Source organism: Neolamprologus brichardi, chromosome 18 (genome assembly GCF_056152115.1).
Source record: "Neolamprologus brichardi isolate AB-2024 chromosome 18, ASM5615211v1, whole genome shotgun sequence".
Lineage (NCBI taxonomy): Eukaryota > Metazoa > Chordata > Actinopteri > Cichliformes > Cichlidae > Neolamprologus > Neolamprologus brichardi.
This window is the reverse complement of record NC_142121.1, coordinates 6,054,489-6,071,215: the sequence shown is the minus strand read 5'-3', so window position 1 is coordinate 6,071,215 and position 16,727 is coordinate 6,054,489. Positions and strand designations below refer to the sequence as shown.

At 40.6% G+C, this 16,727-nt stretch overlaps 1 protein-coding gene across 2 annotated transcripts in view; it reads left to right on the top strand.

The window, feature by feature from the left end:
• Window positions 1-16,727, top strand: part of LOC102796233 (solute carrier organic anion transporter family member 5A1-like) — a 56,100-nt gene that overhangs the window by 4,965 nt on the left and 34,408 nt on the right. The gene's annotated exons all lie outside the window — the stretch shown is intronic.

Below are 16,727 nucleotides of genomic sequence, written 5' to 3'. Positions count from 1 at the left end.
GTAGCTTCAACATAGTTTCAACATAGTTTCAACAGAGGAACAGACACAAGCTTTCATAGCCTGGATGTCAGATCTGTTTTCTGATATTTCACCAAAGAAAACTTAAAAAAGTTCAGTTTAGGTCAATTTTCCCAGCTTGTATCTGGTCAGAACCTTTGTGGCATCAGAAAGGTCTCTCCTTTTTGACATCAGGCTTATCTTCTAGTAATTTCTTCTATTATAACAGGCCATCAGTAGGACACGTAATCCCTGTTAACTACATTCACTTTGGGTTAGCCGACTGTAACTAGAGCTTTGATTTCAGATACTAGCTGAACAAAAAAAAATCATACCATTTGCTGAGTTTACTTTTTTCTTTTTAGAGGTTTCTTTATAACTCATTGGCCGTAGCTTATATTTAAAAAAGGCTTAAAACTACAAACTCCAAGGATGATGAAACATTGAGGCGGTGAAGAATAATAACAGTGTCTTCTAAGCTAGCCCGCTGGTTAGCTTAAGGTAATACAAAACATTGTTTGTGAGCCCTAGCTTAGAAAATGCTTATCACATGTTGAAGGTGTTTAATTATTATTTTTCTTTTTAAAGTGGTTTTAAATTTTAAATTAAAAGACAATATCCAGTCTTATGGGAAAGCACAGCTGGATCTGCATCTGGCTGCAGGGATTTTATTGAGTGAAGAGCATTAGTGTGGTCCAGCAGTTGTTGGGTGATGATTGGCCTTTTGTTTCATCCCAAAAGTGTTAGTTTGGGGAGGAGAAAGACCAGTTAAGCTCATAAAACTAAAACTATTTTTATGTTTAATTACCTGCTCTGTGACTCTACTGAGCCGCAGACTTGGTCCAGAGAGTTCTGCGGCCAAATGGGTTAAGTGACCCCCCCTGTTTTCACATGCTTCCCCAGAAGTTCTTGCTCCAGCAGCCTCAAACAAGGTAAAGCCTAATTAAACCGCCAAATGAGAGCTGAGTTATGAAAGGGGTAGCGGGGTGGAGGGAAGAGGGGAAGCTCTTATGTGCATTCCTGTTATTTGGTGGTGGGGGCAAAAAAAAGAGCCTCTGTACCCAAGTCTTGGGTACAGCCTGAGCTCTGTGCTCTTTTGAGCTAAAATGGAGAGGCTTTGATCAGTGGATGAGCTCGATGGCGGTTCACTGTCACCTGGATCGTGATTGGATGCTTTCCAAGCACGCAAAATGTATAGTAAGGGTTTCAAAATGAGCTCTATTTGGCTGCATTTTGCAAAGTGCAGCCTGTTGGTCTTCATTTCAGGGGGAAAGAAATTTCATGAAAAACAAAGCAGAAATTCCCCAAAAGACGCTTCAATAGCTCCTCAGTTTGTCTCAGAAAGAGCAACATCTGGTGTTGTCTTTTCTGCTTTTTTTTTATCCACGCAAATTTCAAATTTTATTCGCCACATGCAGTGGCACGTTGCCCTGCAGTGGAATGAACCCACTGGTACAATTGAGGGTCACAGAGACTAGCAGCCTTTCCCGGCTGTCACAGGTCAAGGCAGGGTAAACCCTGGATGGGTCGCAGGGCCAACACAGAGAGGCAGTCAACCTTTTACGCCTGTAATGTCTTTGGACTGTGGAGGAATGCTGAGTACCTGGACAAGGAGAACCCACACAGGGACATGGAGAACATGCAAACATGCAGAAAAGCCCCAGGCGAACGGAAGGTTCAAACCAAGAACCTTGTTGCTGTGAGACAACAGTGCTAACCACTGCTCCACCGTGCCAGCAACATTTGGTGCTGGGAAATTTAAAACTTGTAAGTCAGGGAGAAAAGTGAATTTCAAAGTTAAATCCGAGGTCTCATACGATCCATAATATTCTTATTAAAATATAAATATGTCTGCATTTTAAAATATAGATACATTATTGTTATTATTTTCTCTTTTTGAGTAGGTATATTTACAAAAATCTAACAAAACAAAAACAAAAAAACGTTACCCACATTCTCCCCTAACTGAATCGGGTTTGTCTGGCAGGACCCAGTTGACCAGTAACCGTTGGCATTCTTTTGTGGTGGCTTAAAGAAAGCATTTGTTCACAGCAGCGAGCAATGGCTGGATGTGACAGAGCAATGCAGAGCAGGGCAGAGGACCCTCAGTGAGCAGGAGGTTGGCTGCAGAAACACAGTGATGTGGTCGGCTGGGTTAATGGCAGCTGACAGCTCCTTCAGTTACAGGAATGAGGACATGGGCTGTTTAAAAAAACAAATTGTCTTGTTTTCACTCCTAATGGTGAATGTTGTGTGTAGGTTTACATTCCCATCACCTGATATTATAGAAGTAAGATGCTGTGTTACTGGGAGACAGAATCAGAATGTTTTTGTTCCTGTAAAATCTTGACTTCTACTGGTTTTGCTTCACTGTTTGATTTGCAGATTGACAGCATGTCTGCGTCAGTATGCTGAAATCTTGGACGCTGCGAATCCTCCCAGTCATCAGTTTTATTATATCACTGGATTTCTCATAAGTTGCAACCAGTTCACCTCGCAGTTCCCAGTGAATGCACAGCAGAAGGAATGGGAAGAGACTGCAGTGTTTTTCAAGCTTTGTAACAGCAGTCAGCACATGCCACAGATTAATTTACCTGTTAACAGTTCCTTTAATCTGTTAATTTTTCAACAGGAAGAATGAAATGTTGCCGTTGTTACACAGTAACGGTTAAAAGCAGTATTTTTCTTTTGTTTTAAATGCAGTCCAGGCTTTTTTAAATATGACATGTAGTCATTTTGAGGCTTTGTTTGAAGGTTTGGCTCGCTGCCTCTCTCTTGCAAGAGTTGGGATCTACTCTGCGTCTGATATTGACCATGGAGAGTGAGCACAAAGGGCTGACTGTACTCGGATAGGCTCTTACGGTGCTTAGCCTACTTAGGTTATTATATTAGTGACATGAGATGAGTGGAGACAGATGATATTTTCGCTGAATCTGAAGCCATACTGTGAATTCAGCTATCCAAATAGACCACAGCTGCGTTTATCTGGGCTGAAGATCTAACTCTGCAGACACAATTTTACCAAAGCAAATTTGGTGAATCTGAACTTAAATCAATCTGTGACACATGACAAATTATTTTCCTGATTCAGGGCGTCACTTAGTGTCTCAGGGCTGGGAGGGAGTTTTAAACTGGAGTTTCTAGTAAATCTTAAGTCCGACTGGCATGCCCATTGGAAACTGGGCCAACTCACAGCAGCACAATGCAACGTTTTCTTTGAGTGTGGCCCTGACTTGTAAAAGGAAAAAAAGAAAGAAAGGTCTTTCTGGGACAAAGATGGGCTTTCGCAAAAGTAATTTGTTATTTAGAGAGCTTTAGAACAACTGGGTGTTTATAACACTGCTATTATCACTGCTCACAATAACAGTACTTCTTGTTCAAGTACATGCTTTTAAAGATGGACTTCAAAGAGGAAGCTGGTGTGTAATGATTGTACTGGGGCTCTCGCAGCTCGAGGTTCAGCGTGGACTCCTGGGCCAAAGGTGAAGGAAAAGTAAAAGGCCTGATAAGTAGCCGGGAGACCTTTCACCTTAGAGTTTAATAAAGCTTAAAATCCATCCCAGAACACACAAGGCTTTCATTTAAGAGGATAACACCATTCATACTCTAAAACCTCTGGTGTGTAGCTTGTTCACGAGCATTTTCAAGCTGACTGATGAGTGATAAGGTGATGCATCTGAACTGAGACGAGGTAAAGACAGGGGAGGTCCTTGTTTTTGAACATTTATCAAGATGCTTAACTGTCTGCTGTAAACACGCATTCTGCTCCGTATTGGCCCTTCTTTGTGTTAGCCTACATATGAGATCACGCCCAAAGGCAATAACAGACGACCATTAGAATAATTCAGGACAATATTGCTTTGTAACCCCAATAAGAGGCGCTCTGTTTGGTTGCCATGCGAGGCAGAGGGCCACGCCGCAGCCACTTGAAATTTTAATGTGCCAGCTCAGAGACGCAATGTGGTCCTCGCCGGGTGTGACGCTGCTAACGAATCACGTTAGCACTCCATGAACATGACCTCAGACCTGTCGCAATTTTTTAAAACATTTTTTATTTTTTTAGGGGGGACAAGTAAAATCAGTGTTATTTACGACCATGAACTGCCAGTGTGACGTCTAATTGGATTTAAGTTCACAGCAGATTAAATCACTTATTTTTGGCTAGACTTTGGTGCATCCACACCACAGGAGACGGATTTCTGTGTCTGAGTCTGCATACACCTCCCCACTGAATTGTCTCGGGATCAGGATTAGTTTGTGATATTATCTTAAAATCTTTGGGAAATATCTGTTTTTTTGTTATGTCTTGTTGTTGTGTAATTTAAAGCTGTGATATGAGACGTCCAGCTTTACAGTGTCTGGCAGTGGAGAAAAAAACAGTCGAAAGCACATCTGGATCGAATCGATGTAATTCACCTCTGGTAAAATTTCATCCAAATCCTTCCGTAACTTTTCAAGTTATCCTGCTAACAAACAAATAAACAGCGAAACATAATAAATCAGGAATGCGGGATATAGCAAATATGATACAAATTAAAACTACAAAATGTTTTAAAAGTTCAATAAACACTATTTTTTTAAATTCGAAACGTTCTGGCAATTATTTTTTTCGTTCAGGGTTTACAGGGTTATCACCGTGACACGTGTTGAAGCTTCCTTCTAAGTTTTCTTATTACTCAGAGATCAAGCATAAAAAACTATCATGGCAGGTTTGTTCTTAATGCTGTAAGGGCCTCTTCAAAGGATATAAAGGCAATAAAAGAAAGATCTAAAAGTAAAACAAGGGAAAAAGAGTCAAACAAAAGAGAGAAATAAGTTGATACATCAGGACTGTATGTAAGGTCAAGGTCAAGGTCAAATTTATTTATATAGCACATTTCAAACAGCCGATGCTGCACAAAGTGCTTAACAATATAAAAATGGTATTAAAAAGCAACAATGTAATACAATAATAACAATAAAAAACAATAATAGGACAATAAAAGAATTAAAACAATAACTAAACTAATTCAAATAAGACCAAACTGCTTGGGTTTGTGTCTTTAGTAATGATTTAAATTGCTCAAGTGTTTGTGCAGATCTAATATTTAAGGGGAGACTATTCCAAAGTCTGGGACCTGCTACAGAGAATGATCTATCACCACGGGAGTTGAGGTTAGTCCGTGGGATGGACAGCATTAGTTTTGAGCTAGACCTCGTGGTTTTTCCTGGAGCATAGGCAGAGAGGAGCTCCGACAGGTAAGGAGGGGCTCGGGCATTAAGTGACTTAAAAACAAAAGGTTTAAATTGGATCCTGTAGGAGACAGGAAGCCAGTGTAAAGAAGCTAAAACTGGGGTTATATACTCTCTCCGTTTGGTACCAGTAAGACTGCATTTAACTGTTTACTCTGTCTTAATAAACAGGTAAATAAAATAAAAAATGGTATCAGTCATTACAGTGAAGCTACATACAATATGAATGTGACACTTCCAGTTTTTAGCTTTGGACGACGTGATATTCAGGCTGCGAATTACATAATAAAGCAACCATAAAGTGTCTTAGTGAAGTGTAACCAGATCAGCCCCGGTCAGATCAATCCCATAAGTATAAATATGTTTTATCACAGCATAAATGTGATCACTCAGAACAACTTTGTATTGATCTGTAGTGCACCTTCCCTCTAAGAGAGCACAAACAGTGCGAGCCAGACGCCCCCCCACCCCCACTGCACAACAGAGTCACCTGAGCCCCTCACTGTTTGTCATCAGCTTTATATGTGGTGCATAAACACTGCTTCCTCACAGTGAGGTGCCAGTCAGGAGAAATGATGAGAAACAACGTAAACAACATTTTACAATAACTGTTGAAATTAGCTACCGTGCCTTATTTAGTCTGATGTATTCTTCCCATCGGCATGATCTACATTTGTCACAGTAAGTGGTGAAGTTGTTGTTGAGGTGGAAGTGATTCAGAAATATTCAACTAGGCCACCACGAGTTGTGGTGGTTACCCAATTAATAGAATAAGCTACATGTTTAGATACTGTGATCCATTTAGTGGTTTGAGGCAGCGGTCCCCAACCTTTTTTGCGACACGGACGGACTTTAAAGCCGGTCAGAGCGGGCACGCTCCGTTTTGCGCAACTATTTTTAAATCCCGGTAGCTCTGCAACCACGTGAGCTAGCGCAATAATTTTTTTTGCATATGAAACCGGAGGAGTTGTACTTACATCTTATGCCATCAGGCTGTCCTCGGTCACAGTTTCCTTCCACATATAACTTTACAAAAACTGCATAAAAAGCGCTTGCAGCAACAAAAACATAATATTCCAGAAACACGCTTTGCCGATCCGATCAGCTGTTCATAACACTTCCTACGTTGGAATGGACGTCAGCATGAACTTTTGCATGTCCGCCATGACCTGCCTGAAACCGGAAGTGACGTCATTTCCGCGGAAATGTAGTTTTTTACCATCAAGGCCTCATGAGCCTATACTGGTGTTTTTAAAAGTTATGTTTGACTTTATGACTTTCTGTGTCCTTTCTGGGATGCTTAGGACTCATATTGCACTGCTGGAAATAGTTTATTTTGATGCATATGCTGCTTTTTTTGCAAATTTGCACTATAATATTTATTTTCATTTTTCCTGCAGTATATAAAAATTGGTGTATTTCAAAAATAAAACTATGAAGACACTCAAAATAAATAACTAGAAATAACTAGAAATATATGTTAAAAAAACAAACGATTTAAATTTTTTTTGTAGTTTATTGCACTTTTTTGCAATTTATGTAATTACTATGCACTTAATGCAGACATATTATTAAAATCTGGGCTATAATGGTTGTATTGATGTATAGCAACTTGAAATGCTCCCAAAAATGGCTCCACAGCATGTAAAAATATAATATAAGCTCTGGAGGACTTGGTTCTATGGTAGGTCTTAAAGGGTTAAGGTGTCGCGGATAAATACAACAAAATAAAACTAGTACCGGTACCGAAAAAAAGAAGATTTATTCATAACACACGTGAAAAGACCCAGGAAAACCGAGTAAACGATAAAAACGATAACAAAATAACGCTGAAAACCGATAAAAACCCTGAAAACTATACATTTCACACTTGAGCCTCAACTCTTGCAGCCTGGTACCAAACGACTCACGGACCGGTACCGGTCCGAGGCCCGGGCGTTGGGGACCGCTGGTTTGAGGTATTAACTTTACTTTACACTGAGTCTGTACGTCTACATTTAAAAAAAGGATGATTATTGCGCTCTTTGATTATACCTGAAGAAGTTTACAACATCGAGAAGAAGAATGTTGCGCTTTCTGCTTGGCCTATAAATCACAGAATTAACGAGCCAGCAGTTCATCTTAAAACTGCTGTGAGTTACTTTTCTGTCAGCCAATTGATTCTTTCTTTGAAAAGTCGTCAAGCTCCAGGAAAAAGCAACCTGTAAAGTGAAGGCATGAAGCCCTCATGCTGTCACAGCTTGAACACACTCGGATTTCTAACAAAACTGTTTTGTTTTTCCTTTGAGGAGCATCAGATGTTCTTACGAGCTGCTTCAGCAGCGTTTCACTCTCCAGATTTGAGCCACACATGACACGAGGGTGGGTTATCATGTTTCTGGGTTTGTGTTCTCAAATATTGATCTGGTCAGCAGCAGAGACAACGTGAGAGGAAGGATTTGGTGTTATTTACCTCTGAGTGCTTTCTTTCTTTTTCTTTTTAAGTAAGAGAGGAACAGGCAAAACAGGCAGGGTTAGCAGTTCAACACTATGCTGTTATATACCATAGACACTCATGGTGTTGGGTAATAAATGGTATTCACTGCTGTATAAATCTGTTTATCCTACTTGAGTTGTGTTTGCAGCTTAGATCAGACCAGGTGTTGTGCAACACGGGGCCACATTTGGCCCTAAGTTTGTTCCTGACCGGCGCGTGTGAGGCCAATGAGAAGCTGGGATTGAAACATAAATAAATAAACATCATGGAGCTCGTCCCATTTCTGCCACCAAACGCTCTTGATAACCCCAATCGTTGATAAACTACACTTAGACTTTGTCAGTTTGGTGTATTTTATTTTGAAGGTGACTGCTACTTTTAAATACTTTTTTAGAAATATGTGTAAATGGAGACAATGCAGCGTCACTGGTACTGTTGATGTTGATACGAGGTGTGACTTTGCCAGCCCTGAAAGGGCTCCGCTCACTATAAAATAAACGATTGAGACAGCATGTAGAGTTTTAAACAAGACATTAACTTCTAAATATGTATTTGCTGAAGTCGGAGGTAAATCCTGGTGCTTAGTTTTTGGAGAGCAGATAGTTTTGTTTCAGGATTACAGTTTGAATCGCTGTTATGGGGCTGAACACGCAGAGATACAAGAAATACAAAAAAGAAGGATTTGAGGAGGTAGACCTCTCAAGGTGAACGTAACAAGACAAATCGAGGAACAATCTGGAAATAAAAGCGCAGGAAATGTGAAAAATAAAAAAACGAGCAGTCACTCGTGGACGCGGTTCACCTTGTGTGGATGTAAAGCTTACATATAAACTCAGAGGCAGGTGCATTTGAAAGTCGGTTACTTTACTGCAGTTTTTGAGATTCATCTCATCTTCGCCTGCACACTTCTTATGAAGCGATGACAGGAAATGTGCGTTACTGACTTCTTTTAAGCCTTTGTAGGGCTTTTTTCTTGGTTCTTTACAATTCCTTATAAGCCCGAGTAAAAGCCTGCAGCTGGAGCTCCTCGAGCAGGAATCGGCTTCAATGCTCTGATTTAAATCACACTTCAATAACAAAAGCGTCTAAAAAGTTTTGTTCCTGCCCGTTTGTCTGCTGTAGCTGAAAAGCTGCCGTCGGTGTGTTCAGGGAATGGCTCATATATAGGTCAGGAAGAAATTCATGTGGCCGATGCTATTATTTTACCACTTTGGTGTCAGGCTGTTCTCTCGGATCAGGTCTGGTTTCCTGCTCTTGTGTTGCAGTGGAATTAAAAGATCATCACTGGGGGTTTGCGTTAATACCAGGCTGCAGTTCACTTGTCTCTCTTTTTTTTTAATGCAGAGGTAGTGCATTAAAAAAAGACTCACCGTCGGGGATTAACAGCAAAAGCCACAAACCAGTTGGTTTGCTAAACCTGTCTGTGTGTGTCTGTTGGCTACGTTTAGTGTGGGTTTAATGTGTGGTCATGTTCTAAAACGTAACAGGTTTTCTTGTCAGCAATTTTAAAACGGTTTAATTAAATCTTTGACTGAAAGTTCTGTTATTTCACAGAGGGGAACTCCGCTTTTCTGTACTAAGATTTCCAGAGTTAGAGAGGATATGTTGGTATTTAATGATCCACTCTGGGATCCAGGTGCTGTCCTTCCTCACTTTAATATTTTAAAAGATTTGAAGCCAGAAGACCGCTAATGCTGTAAATCCCAGTCACGCAGCCCGTCAACTTTACTTAAAACTCTAGTGGACTTCCCAATATTTCATAAAGCCCAGGTTACACTGCCTGTTTATCTCATCTGCCCCAGAAACTAAGTATAGTTAACCTGGGAATCTCTGCTTCCAAGCTGTTCTACTCTAATGCATGATTTCATTAAAATGCTAGCACAACGCTAATCTTTACTCAAATCCTGTTTTTTCTTTTAAAAAGTATTATTTTGGGTTATTGGAAATGCGTCAATTTTAATGCTTAAGTGGATTTTAATGGCTCTGATTCTGAGGCTCTGTAGTTTCTGGAATAGTGTGTTAGAGAGGTGTGGTCATAATTTAATCAGCATAAAGGCACACTTGCAGACTTCAACACAAACAAACGCACAAAATCAGAAGAGTTTTGTGTTAACAAGTGTTAACACTTTTAAAACCCTTTTACTTCCCTGTGAAGAAGTCTTTTATATTATAACTGCTTCCTCTCAGGGGATAAATGACCACATCGCTGGTTGTTTTACATATTTTTGTCCCTTGATGACTGACTAACTACTTCTTCTGTGCACTGGTCATTGTTTATTTAGAATGAATTATGAAGGCTAAGTCCCCAATGGTTGGAAATTGGTTTTGAGATTTCATTTCAGTAAACGTGTTAGCGCTCCACCCAGCTTTTTACCTGCAAGCAGTCAAAGCTTGCTCGAAAATTACCCACACTGCAAATGCAAAACAGGAAACCTTCAGTTCAGATAATGATAATAAAGTCAGTGCAGTAATAGAGTTTGCAAAATGATTACGCAGTTTATTTGATGCTGCTCTAAATCTGTTACAAAAGAAATCGGTTATTTCACGCAAAGGCACAAACGACCATAGACCTTTAATGGGCTACACCATTAATTTGATTCCATACTAATGTTATTATGTCTTCTGTCCTGATTTCCTGTACAAATTTAAAATGTGCAGATATTTTATTTTGATAAACAAATATAAATGAACCACTTGGGCCTGTTTAAACTGCACGCTGATGTGATAAAGCTTCTTTATCACATAGAGAACTATTGAAATGGAGAATGAAATGAAGTGATGGGGTAACCTGGCCTCTCACGCTTCAGCTTTTTAAAATCTGTCTCTGGAAAGCGCCGCGATATTTGGAACTGTGATATTAAAGCTGGGACACATCTGTGGTTTTAGTACTTGTGATTGTTGAGCTGCAGTGCAGTGTGATGGCCAGGTTAGTGAGGAGCGAGTGAAACGCTGACAAACATGAGGATCAGAACACGTGCTGAGGTGAAACGCGCGGGAAGCCTCCTCACAGATTTCACGGAGGCAGGGAGTCTGACGTTAGCGCTTACGTCCCGCCGGGAAGTTGTAACCAGACCTTGCTGTGTCAGCAGGTTGCTATGACAACGCTGTCATACCATAACATTTCATCGCGCTCCCTCCTCCTCCTCGTCCTGAGCCGGGCTGGCCTCAGCGCTGTCCGTCTGCCAGTCTGTCTAGCGTACCGCTACGCCGCTTGCCTCAGCTTTTACTAATCCTGTCGTGTGCAGCTGCACTGTCGTACACCATGATTAAATCATACCATCAACAGGCAAACATCTAATAAAACATCAAATGAAAGTTGGCAACTCCAGTCCTGATTTATGCCTCTGATTTATCTGAGTAGACTGAAGGCTCACAAGCTCGTGCCTGCTGACTGAGCTCCGTGTCTTTCTCAATCTCATGATGTTTTTTTTAAACATTAATTTCCAAATTACATTTATTATGAGCATTTTCCAAGCTCTGAGCTTTTTCTCTAATGCACAGCTGCCATAAATCTCTTTCACGACCCTGCTGTGAGTGTGTGTTGCTGCCCCAGCAGGTCCAGACTAGTGTAATCAGTGTAGCGGGGAGCCGAACTACATATGCAGACTCTGTACTTGATGCTGTAACACCTGAGAGTGCTCTCTGTGCTCATTATGCGTGATGTTGATGCAACTCTTTGGCTGCAGCAGTATTACAGCACATTAGGGTATTGTTACAGAGTAATCTGCAGTTATCAACACACCAGTGAGTGACATGATGCTAGCCAGGTGAAGGATGTGAAAGAGGGAAGGAAAGATGGATAATTAGCTACCTGCTCACTGCAACAGCTGATGCTGCCGCCACAGAAACATGACTCACAGTGCAGTTCAGATTGTGTCTCAAACCAGATCCAACCAGATCAGACTGCTTGGCTGCTTCTACCTGTTGTGTAACAAGCAGCATATTGAGGCTCTCTATGTAAGTCCGGCACACTGTCAAGGATCAGGGTATTATATTTATGCCTCAGGGACATCTCAGGCTACATGGTGTACAGCTGAAGCTGATGAGGAGGACGAGGCCTCTGTGTGTGAGAGAGACTGGTTTGGTTGGTCTGCCTGTTCATTAGCAGTGTTACTCTAAAAGTTACAGAGGTTTGTGGAAAATGTTTGCCAGAGGTGGGGCTTAGACAAACCCAGAATCTGGATCTTATCCAGATGTGGATACTGGGACTTTTGAAGGATTGTTTATTGTGATATTGGACAAAACTGAACTTTCTGCCTCATTTTCTAGGAATGCACCCATGCAACTCTTTTAGATAGGATAGATTTATGTTGGCTTTGGGTATCTGCTGGTGCAAGGTACTGATCCGAAGCCAGGGTTAAACGAATAAGCTGAGAGGCATTGTTTGATGTGTAAGGAAACATCAGGATTGACTTAAACATTGATTGTGTGACTTTTAAAGTAAATTATAACAAATTCATCCACTATTAAGTATTAGTAAGGTATTAGCAAGCGCTTAATTCAACATTTATACACATTAATCCTCCTTAATCCTCGTCATTTGTAAATATACACATATGTTTATCCATCTGTTACCGATACACAATGTACAGCTTATCACTGCTAGTTGAATTCATAATCATAATCACTGTCATTATAATTTATGTATAAATGGCCTACTAAGGAGAAATAATGCTATATAAATTATTAATTCAGCACTTGCTAATACCTTGCTAATGCTTAATAGTGTGACATTATTTTAAAGTGCTACCAAAAATTTTCATGTAATTTATTTGCACTTGTCTCGTCCCAGCTTACTGCAGGGGTGTCAAACATAAGGCCTGGGTGCCGAAGTCGGTCGTGGCGAAGCCTCGAATCAAGCTCACTGGATTTTCCTTCATACTACGCCAACATAATTAACTAACACTAGTGCAGGGCGATATGATCAAAAATATTTATCACGATATAGATTTGAAAATTTGCGATAACAATATAACTGACAATATAATTGACACTAGACAAAATACTTTACAACTCCACAACTTTATTAGTGCAAAAAAACCCCATCAATGTATTTTCACTTAAACAAGCAGCTGTTTTTTACATTAAAGTTGTATAAAAACGTAACAGTGCAAATGCAAAATCCTTGCTGACAGTTTAACCATTTCCATTTTAAGGCATTTCCAGTGGAAATTGGCCGACATATCCTCAGCATAACCATGTATAATATCCACAAAACTTAAAAAGAGGTTATACACACACAATACGGTAATATTACGTTGAAGCACAGTACGTATCACTCCGCGAGGCTCCGCCTACGATAGCCGTAATGCTCCGACAATCCATCAGGCGGTGCGGGTTCGTAGCTTAGCAAAGTCGTACTGAAACATTTGACAGATTTTCGAGCGCCGTGTACGACATAAAATAGTTTCGAGGTCAGTAAACATAACCAGAATTCATACATAAGGCACACGGGATTATAAGGGGCACTGTTGATTTTCAGAAAAATCAAAGGATTGATTTTAAGTGTGCCGTATTTTCCAAACAACACGGTAATAACGACGGCCCGCTAGCATGCTCTACCAAAAATAGTGCTTTGTGTATCTGACGGACGAAAGCTAAACCAGTTCCACACCACTGAAGTTGCAGCACTTTTACAAACCAATTCTGGTTCATCCGTTTCATTCAACGATCCACTTTCGCCCTTGTCATTTGCCGCCGTGCCTTTTTCGCCATGTGCGTATGAAAACAAAGGCACTACGCATGCGCGTTTTACCCATATTCTATCGCGATATTTCATTTTCTTGTCATTGCCCAACATTATACCGGTATTACCGTGAACGGTATGATATGGCCCAGCCCTAACTAACACCAATCAAATCACAGGAAAGTTCCTGTTTTTCAGCTATTAGCGAGTCCACAATAAATTTAAAAAATGTATATGTTTTAATTACAGGTCAGTCTGTGCAATGAACTGTCACAACATTTTCTGTAATTTTACACATTTATCGTGTAGTTTCACTGGTCCGGCCTACTTCAGATCAAAGTTGGCTGTATGTGGTCCATCCTGTAAGATGATTTTGACATCCCTGGGCTGCTGCTGTCTTAGAGTTGTGCTGCTTTCCTTTTCCTGCCTCTCTTCACTAATGCACAATGAACGTGAAGCTAACAGCTGAAGTGAAACAGTATCAGTCTAGATTACAGTAGTACATGATGTGAAGTGAAATTAAGTTGCAGTGAAAGAACAACCTAGCTTCTGCTTGCTGTAACACCTCTATGTCCGAGCATAACAAGAATGAACGTAAACAAGTGAGCAGTAGAGAAATAAAAGTGTTGTCATATCAAAGCTTCTTGACTGCATTTTGCTGTTAGGTTAAAATTAAATTTTGCAAACATAAAAGAAAAGCTGTAGCAGGAACTGTGAAGTACTTCCAAATTGGTCACTCTTTGCTTTTAGCCTCCTCCATATATGTGCTAGCTTCTACTGCTGAACTGCTGCCAACGCATGGCATTACAAATCAGTCTGTTGTCACGGATACCCAGTCCAGCTTTTTTTGTAGCCGGGGTTGGACCGACATCTGTCTGTTTGTTCTGTCTTCCTCCCCTCACCCCAAGCTGTTGAAGCAGATGGCTCCCGCAGCCTGTTCTGCTGGAGGTTACTTCCTGTCAAAAGGGAGTTTTTCCTTCCCACTGTCGCCAAAGCGCCAGAGGTCATATGGGGATTTCTCTGTTGCGTAAAGCACCTTGAGGCAACTGCTGTTGTGATTTTTCGCTGTTTAAATAAAATTGAATTGAATTGTGGAATTAAGAAAAAACTGCGAGTCGTCTACTTTACAAACCACTTCATCCAAATAGCCTTTTGGATCCAGTCACTCAATTCAAGCATGGTGTGGAGAGAAGTTTCAGCCTCAGCTGAGGTCCATGAGTTATACTGAGACTGCCCAAATTGTCACCTGGCATTTGGACATGTAAAAGGAGGCATGCATGTTTGACATATTAGTGTTTGTAACTCATCTGGCCAAAGATTGAGTGAATTTGTGACCAAGTGAGGCGAAGTGTCCGTTTGTCAGTACATATTTCACAATAATCCACGCTCCTGTAGTTTTGGAAAGCAAAATAACAATCACCTCGTGGGTCTACAAGTTGTGGTCATGGTTAAGGTTATATTTGTTTTTTTATGAGCATTTTCATCACAACTACTTGGTCAGATTTTAATAAAACTTACACACAATGATCACTTCTTGGGTCTTAACTAGGGATGGGTATCGTTTAGGTTTTATCCGATACCGGTGCCAAACCGGTACTTTTGAAACGGTGCCGGTGCTTAAACGGTGCTCAAACCGGTGCTTAAAGAATGGAGAACACAAAATTGGTCCAAAAACCTCTCATGTTCAGCTGTTTTTTTTGTAAAAAGATAACAAGGTTAGCCTTTTCTGCAGCTATGGGGCATATATGGTATCACTCTTGGCTGGAAGCAGTGCTTAAACAATGGAAAAAACACAAACTTTGTCCAAAACCTCTCATGTTTAACTGTTTTCCACTTTTTCTTTGGTCATTTTAGCCTTTTTGGCCAGGGTGAAGGGAGTATCTGCCATCAAACAAGAAGACAGCTGCATGTAGCTATGATGATGTTTGCTAGTTCACCTTACATGCATTAATGTAATAACGTGGTTAGCCTACTCAACGTAAATTATACACGAACAACATGAAGCTACTCACGCAGAGAAGAACGGCTGCTGCTGCATCATCATCATCATCATCATTTCTGCTACACTGGCAGGGCTAGGGGCCAGGACTCTCCTCTTCGGGTTCTTGGGGGATGTTGCAAACTCCGGGTCCGATAACAGGCAACCCACCCGCAGTAGATGTGCTCGGTGTGAGGTCTCGCAGCAAGCTATCAAATACGGCGCATTTTTCGGCTTTTAAAAAAAACGCTATGCGTCACCAGGTGTTTCATCAGATTTGAGGTGTTACCTCCTTTGACAGTATCACAGTATCAGCTTAAAGCACTTGTTGCAGGCTGCTGAGTTTGCATCTTTTGCTGTGAAGTACAGCCAGACTTTGACCGCTTCGCCTTGGGCATTTTTAATCTGTAGCTCTGCTATAAAAGAACGTACGTACCTGGACCCGCCTACTATCCTGGGAAACGTAAAATGATTGGCTAGAATTCAAAGTGTATGACATCTCAGGAAAAAAAAAAACACCGAAATAAAGCACCGAAATACCGGTATCCATCCCTAGTCTTAACCCAAACTCTGCTCAAGCTCACATGTCTTGCTTTACCGGCATTGACCTGTGAACTATGACGGATCAGGAGGCGGATAAGCTGCTATGTCACTGACATTTGTGGGTATTTCTTAGGATGACTTATGCATAGTGTTTTATGTTTATTTTATTTAAAAGGGGTAATGTACAGTTATTTAATTAACATCATCACTTATGTAAATATCTGAGATTTTTAACTGCAGGTTGATGCAATTTATGTAACAACATAAAAGAAAAAGCAAGCATACAGAAGGATCTATGCAGAGATAAAACCCCGAAGTATCTGAATGATAAAACAAAGACACAACCATTAAACAAGTCCATCACCCCCACTGCAAAAACATAACATATATTTATAATAGGGTGTTGTTAATGGGACTGCACAGTGTTAACCGGTCTAAGGTTATAGATCATAAAGGTGTTACGCAGACTTTAGATTTAGGATGATTTTCCTTCCCAGGGTTTATTCTACCTTAACATTGATCGTTGGAACGCTGAGGCCAAAGATGGTTTCCCTCCATCAGCACAAACACTGCTGCCTCGACAGCAGCAGGTTGGTGTGCACTCTGCTCTCCTTCTGCTTCCTCTCTCTTTGCATCCTGTCTCCTGTCTGGTTTTATTTCATCTTTCTTTTTCCTTTTCTCTTCATGAAAGCCTCTTTATGACAAACCATATGTGTGCAGAGTACATAGTTGAAGTAAATGTGACAGAAAGCATGGTTTGTGTGGCTTACACATTCATCTGTTGGATTTTTTGTTTTTGACCTATTTCTTTAACC